The sequence below is a fragment of the Solanum lycopersicum genome, chromosome 4, assembly GCF_036512215.1.
Source record: "Solanum lycopersicum chromosome 4, SLM_r2.1".
Classification (NCBI taxonomy): Eukaryota; Viridiplantae; Streptophyta; class Magnoliopsida; order Solanales; family Solanaceae; genus Solanum; species Solanum lycopersicum.
This window is the reverse complement of record NC_090803.1, coordinates 22,191,672-22,198,869: the sequence shown is the minus strand read 5'-3', so window position 1 is coordinate 22,198,869 and position 7,198 is coordinate 22,191,672.

Sequence of the window (7,198 nt, the reverse complement as noted above, 5' to 3'; positions counted from 1 at the left end):
CTAGGTATTCTATTCATCCAGGTGCCACTAAGATGTACCGCGATCTGCGGGAAGTCTACTGGTGGAATGGCATGAAGAGGGACATAGAAGATTTTGTGAGTAAGTGCCCCAATTGCCAGCAAGTCAAGGTAAAACATCAGAAACCAGGAGATATGACTCAAGAGATCAATATTCCTACTCGGAAGTGGGATGTGATCAATATGGATTTCATCACAAGGTTACCTCGTACTTGCAGACAGCGTGACACCATTTTGGTAATAGTTGATAGGGTGACTAAGTCTTCTGTCTTTTGAGCGGTCAAGACTACAAATTCGGCAGAGGACTATGCCAAGCTTTACATTAATGAAATCGTGAGGTTGCATGAGGTTCCTTTGTCTATCATCTCAGATAAAGGTCCTAAGTTTACCTCTCATTTCTTGAAGTCATTTCAGAAGGGTCTTGGTACTCAAGTTAACCTAAGTACAATATTGCATCCACAAACGATGGACAGGCAGAGCATACCATTTAGACCCTAGAAGATATGTTGAGAGCTTGTGTGATCAATTTCAACGGCAGTTGGGATGATCACCTTTCTTTTATTGAGTTAGCCTACAATAATAGCTAGTATTCCAGCATTAAGATGACCCCTTATGAGTCTTTGTATGGGCATAGATGTAGATCTCCCGTTGGTTGGTTTGAAGTAGGTGAAACAACTTTGTTAGGGCCAGATTCAATCATTTATGCTATGGAGAAAGTGCAACTCATTAGAGATAGACTTAAGACAAACCCAAAGTCGCTAGAAATCTTATGCAGATGTAAGGAGAAAGGAATTAGAGTTTCAAGTTGATGACCCTATGAAAGGAGTGATGAGATTTGGAAAGAAAGGGAAGATCAGTCCTAGATATGTAGTCCCTTAAAAGATCTTGAAAAGGATTAACAAGGTGACATATGAGTTTGAGTTACCGGCAGACTTAGCAGCAGTTGCATCCGGTCTTCCACATCTTGTTCTTGAAGAAGTGTGTGGGTGATCTAGCCTCTGTAGTGCCATTAGAGAGTGTGGCGGTGAAAGATAGTCTTCCTTATGAGGATGTACTAGCTGAGATTCTTGAACGTCAGGTTAGAAGGTTGAGAAAAAAAGTCGCTTTAGTCAAAGTTTTGTGGAGGAGTCAGTTCGTAGAAGGAGCTACTTGGGAAGTAGAAGCAGCCATGAAAGCCAAGTATCCTCACCTCTTTCCTTCCGATTCCACTCCAGCTTGAGGTAATAGTTCCTCTTCAGTTTTTCAGTCATTCATGCGTGAATTCAGTCTTAGAATCATGTTACCTCAGTTTGTACTTTCATTTACAGCGTATTTGTATTTTCAGAAAGTTAGTTCTCAGTGTTTAGTTGTAGGTTTGCAGCTTTCTCCCTCTATTCCAGCTAGTTTAGTATTCATTCGAGGACGAATGTTCCCAAGGGGAGATAATGTAACACCCCATATCCAAAAATAACTAAAATCCAGTTTTCAGAAAATCTACAAGTGCAACAGACGGTGGCCATCGATGGACCATAGCCTGAACCACAGACCGTCCTGCACAACCGTTGATGGGATCAGAAACTCTTTAAAATCTCAGCCCAGAAAAATTTGATCAAGTGTTGAACGACGGACGGACCAACGGTCCGTAGGTCAGACTACGGTCCGTAGTCCGTAGCCATCGAATAACACTCCATTTACCCACTCTCTTACAAGAACTACGATTGACCAGCACAGTCCGTAGATAGATCTACAGTCCGTAGGTGGAAATTAACAGACAATTATGGGGGAAACAAAGTTGGGTCAACTTCAAATGATCATAACTCTTAGCACAAAATGAATTAGGTGTCCTATGACCTACAAAAATATAGATAATTGAAACAGCTTCCCATATCCATCGACCTTGCTAAAATCAAACCTCTGACTAAAAATTTATGTCCATTTTAGTAAAGCTCTATCAAACAGGCCCAACCTACGGACCCAAACGATGGACAGTCGATGGAATGATGGACCGTCTGTTCAGGTCGTCACTTGGTCCGACATCAATTGACTAAGGGGTCTTTGGTGTTTTCCCACTTTTTTGAAACCCTAAGATATATCGTTTTGACCCTAAATCATCATATTTTAGTTAATTTAAGCCTAGAAATATAACTAAAACTTACCCTAAGTCAAATCATTAATAAAATAACTTACAAAGTTAGATGCAAGAAAGGAGATAAAAGGTCAACAACCCTAGTTCAAGAACGCAACAAGTTTCCAGTAGTTTCAGCCTTGAAATTTGAATAACTCTCTGTGAATTTCATCACTAGGTATGTGGAATTTCACTAGTGGGTTCCTTTCACCCATTGGGTCCCTAGTTTTCAGTTAGTTTTTGATTCTCTTATCATGATTATTCTAGAACTTTGATAGAACTTCACGAATTTAAATATAAGTTCCAAATCAGATTTTAATGTTATCATTCAGTTTATCACATGAATTTTAGAATCCTAGCTTTGTATTTCTTTTGTTCTTGAATTACACATGCTAAATCAGATATTTCAGCTATTCAGTGACATGCCTAAGTTTTTAATGAATCATTATTAGATTAAATGTTGCATTCTAAATTTACATGTTCAGTTTTAAGCTATCCAATAATTACACAAAATTCAGACATAATCAATTAAGTACATAAATCGATGGGAGTAGCATAATACCGAGTTGGACTAGGGTTCAACATACCCTATTAGTCCCAAAACTACTAGCCAAGTAGGTTGTAAGTCCCCTCTGTTGGCATCGTTTTGTTGATCACGCCAACATGCCTTTATACCTTTGGTAGGGTATATTGGGTCCTCTTGATGGGGCATATACATTGGACTCCACATTTAGCTCATGTGGTTTTATTATCGGTTATTAGTAGCTGCAATAGTTCAGTCAGACTCCCTTGCATTGACCATTTACCACTATACTTAGTATTCAGTTTCAGCATGTTATAAATTGGTCATTGCATTCAGTTAGCTCAGAATTCTCTATATCATGTTCAAATTATTATACTTGCTTTTGTTCTTGTTCAGTTATGTTTTATTTCAGCTTTATTCTATCCTACATGCTCAGTACCTTTCAAGTATTGACGCATACATGCGCTACATCTTCTTGTGATGTAGGTTCAGGTTCTCAGTATCCTGATCACACATAGATCGATTTCCCAATATCAAGTTCAGCAGATTTAGTGGTGAGTCCTCATTCTCCGAGGACAATATTGATGAGTTTCTTTTCAGTATTTAGTCTTTTAGTTTTGGTTTTTACTAGATTTAGCTAGGGCTTGACCCAATATTTCTAGTCCAGTTTAGAGGCTATTTTCAGACATAGTTAGTTTCAACATTGTGTTGAGTCAATATTTCCTTTGTATTAAACTCATTGATTTCAAATATCTCAGTTATCGAATATGGGTATTCCCCATTTTTTGAGTTAAAATTATGATTTAGCTTCTGCAACAGTTTATATTCTTTAGTATGCTCATGATCATGCCAGCAGGATTAGCTTAGGATCACTTGTGGTCCTAGGTTCCGTGTCCGCGTCTCGGGGTAGCTCGGGGCCGAACATCCTTGGGGTGTAGTGCCAGGACTTTTTGACCCTAAACAAGTACTTTCACCTACATAAATAATGCTTACAAGATTTAGTTCTTATACAATACTTCAAAACCTCACTAGAAGGACTGAAACCAGTCGGTCCAATTTACAAGTTTCTAGACGTCATGATCGTTTCTTAACGTTTTTGCACTTACATTTTCATACTAAGTTAGTTACCTTATATTAGGTCTAAGGACATCATTTTTTCTTCTTTTTCAGTTAATAGACATCATATGAGGCTCTAACATAGGTCATTAGATTTCTGGGGTATTACAAGTTTGTATCACCCCTAACTATATAATTATAGAAATATAAATATATTTTATAATAGTTGTATCTGCTTTTTACAATACACAAATAAAATTTGATAATAATTTTTTTTTAAAAAATACAAATACAATTTATTTTTTTAATAATGAGTATATCAATTGAGGAAAATATAATTTCATAATAGGTGATGCGTCTAAGATTTGGACTCATTTAGTGCTTTATTTGATAGGTTTAGTGTCCTCAAATGTTTAATTTGCGCCATAAACTAATGCTAAAGCCTTGATTTTAAGGTATATGGATTGAGGAGCAAAGTAAGGACATTAGCAGGCAAAGAGGAACAAAACAAACGGAAGAAGTGAAGAAAGGCGAGATTGATGATCACCAAGAGCAACTGGTGTGTCGTCGAATGGATACTTTGACCGCCTAAAGTTCTAGTATGCCAACCTTGAGGGAAGAAACCAAGTCGGCGACAAGAGAGCCAATGCAAAAAGGCAATAGACAAGAGACAAGGGTGGTTTGCCGAGTGGTTCGACAAATGTGACTTAACTCGCCTAATAAAATTTCATGGCTAATTTTTCGAAACTATAAATAGAATTTTGAAATATAAGTTGACAAGTTCTCTGTTAGCTTAGAATTAGATTTTAGCCTAGAACATTTTTCTCTTAAGTTTCGTGGTTGACTCAAGGTTTTTAGACTCAATTTGGAGATTTTTCAAGTGAGTTTTGAATTTTCTGCAAATTGAAGCATTGCAAAGCTTGAATTAGTCTTACCTAGTTAATGTCTAATCGATTTGGTAACGTTTTTTTTTAATCTTTTTATGATGCTTGGCTAAAGCCGCAATTTTTGGGGTGTGATCATGTGATTATGAGTTGAATTAGTTTATGGGTATTGATAATTACTAGTTTAAATGCTATATTGGAGTGGGCTTAATCATTAGTTGAGGTTCAATTTATGAATTATAGTTGCAAATGCAATTCTAATTTTGTGTTCTTAGCTTGCTCAAGAGAGTTTTTTGAACCAAAGCTTTCAATTAATGGTTTGTAGGTATTAGGTTGGTTTGGGTTCAACTCGAGAGAGTGAATCCTAAACCCAATCCTACCCATCTTGCTCGAGAGAGAAGATGTAGTAAGGTTATGGGTTGTTCTTAATCGTTATGCTTGTTGATGTTAATTAGTTAAAGTGGAATAGTTGTTCAAGATAAAGATATTTCAATTATAGTCTAGCCTACCCACTGATATTTAGATATTTATAGTAGTTTCAACTACCCATATATCAAATATTTACCTATAATCGGTTAATATGTGTATCAGTTTTTTTGATACACATATACAATTAGTTGTATTTATCTAAGAAGAAAAAAGATTCAAATATTGAACCAAAAATCAAGAATTCATTGTCACGCCCCGAGCCTACACCTTGGGCGTGACTGGCACTCGAGAACCATTGCTGGTCCTAAGTGAACCTTTGGCCTGACTTACTCTTAATAAAAGACTTAAATAACAAGGAAATAGTCACAAAAGATGAACTCATAAAATAAATTTAGAATGTCTTAAAAAACACTCAACTAGACTAGATGGCAACTCAAGTATCAAAACATGAGACAATAACAAGATAAAGACAAATGAGATAAGTAACGGTCTGTGAAACCTCTAAAACTATGAGGATAAAAGACCCCCAATCATCCTAACAACTAAAAAACTAGTAAAGCAATGAAAATAGGGATTCTCCAAAAAGAAAGGTGGCTCACCACAAGACTCTTAATGCTCAACTGGATTAATAAAGGTCGGATGTTAATCCTTGATACCTGTATCTGCATCATAATAATGGTGCAGGACAAATGATATCAATACATTGAATGTACAAACATACAAGGGGAATCTAAAATAAGACATAATCTTGAGATGAACTGAAAAAACATACCAGGGTTCAAATCAACTCAACTAACTCATTTCAATATAAAGCATAATATAAATTCAATACAAATAAAAACTTTTAAAACATGGTGTAGCACCAAAAAGATAAGTAGGTTAAACTGGAGCCTTACGTGAGGCTTCTAGAGCTTTACTTGGGGGTTAAAGCTGTAAAAATGAATTTTTGTACTTAGAAAGAGGGGTTTAGGGGTCAAATGACACGGTGGGACACCCTAAAGACTAACCACGATGGGGACTCACACCCCGTGGGTCCACACACACCTTTTGGAAGAGGTTCATGGGTCAAGGCCTGCCAATCAAGCTCCAGTACCTCCACCCACGGATGACCAGCACGACCCATGGGTCAGGGTCTCGTGGGTGAGGCATCCTTGTCCTTAGGCGGTTTAAGTTGGAGGGTTAGGGAATATTCTAGAATTAATTAGTTATAAAATGGTGTAGTTCTATTAGTAATCATAGCACCTATATAAAACTTTTAAACTGTCAATTAAATGATTCCAAATCATTCTTTTCAATTAACCAAAGAACCAAATTCCCTTCAAGAAATTCTCTCTATAGAAATGGAATAAGATGAAAAAAATATGAGAAACAAACTAGGCCAAAGTTCCACCATTTTTTGCAATATGTTGTGAGGGCTTCATAATAAAGGTATGTTAGCTTATTCATCCATGGAGCTCCCTAGATTTCCCTAAATTGTGAAGATAAACCCCCAATTCTAGCTAGGGTTTCTTCATGTATTATGTGTAGTGTTGAGTATGACTCCAATTGAGTGGATAGTACTATTTTTACGATTCATTTAGTATTGAATCAAGATATTATTTGTTTTCCATGGATAACCCTAGTTTAATGGATGAAATTATAGTAATATGGGTTTATGCCTTGTTAAAGGAAATTGTGGAGTCATAGATGATCTTCTAGAATTGAAGTTATGTATAGTAATTGTTCATGAATAAAAACATGTAAACATGAATTGAATTAGAATAAAGTATATATGATGGATCATGGCTTGTAAATCTTGATATTGTATCTTTATGATGAATTATGACTAGAATTGCTTAAACATGAAGCTTGTGAGTCGAATGTCTTGTGATGTCTATATGTATGATGATAATAAGAAGTAAAGAATTGAGGGTAAGAATTATAGTCATCAATGTTGTACATTAGGGCTTTGAGAGTAAAGCTAATGGGATGAATTATGTATGCTAAGGATTCGAGAGTAAAGTCTATATAAGATTAGAGGCCTAATAGGTAGAATTGTGATGAAAAGCCTATACTCACTTAACCTACCTTATTAATGCTTGAATTTATAAAGTGATAGAATTACTTGAACATGGATTGATTGTCAATGACCAGGACATTCATTAATGAGACATGAATGTTGAGCAAGACTTAACAATGAATCTAA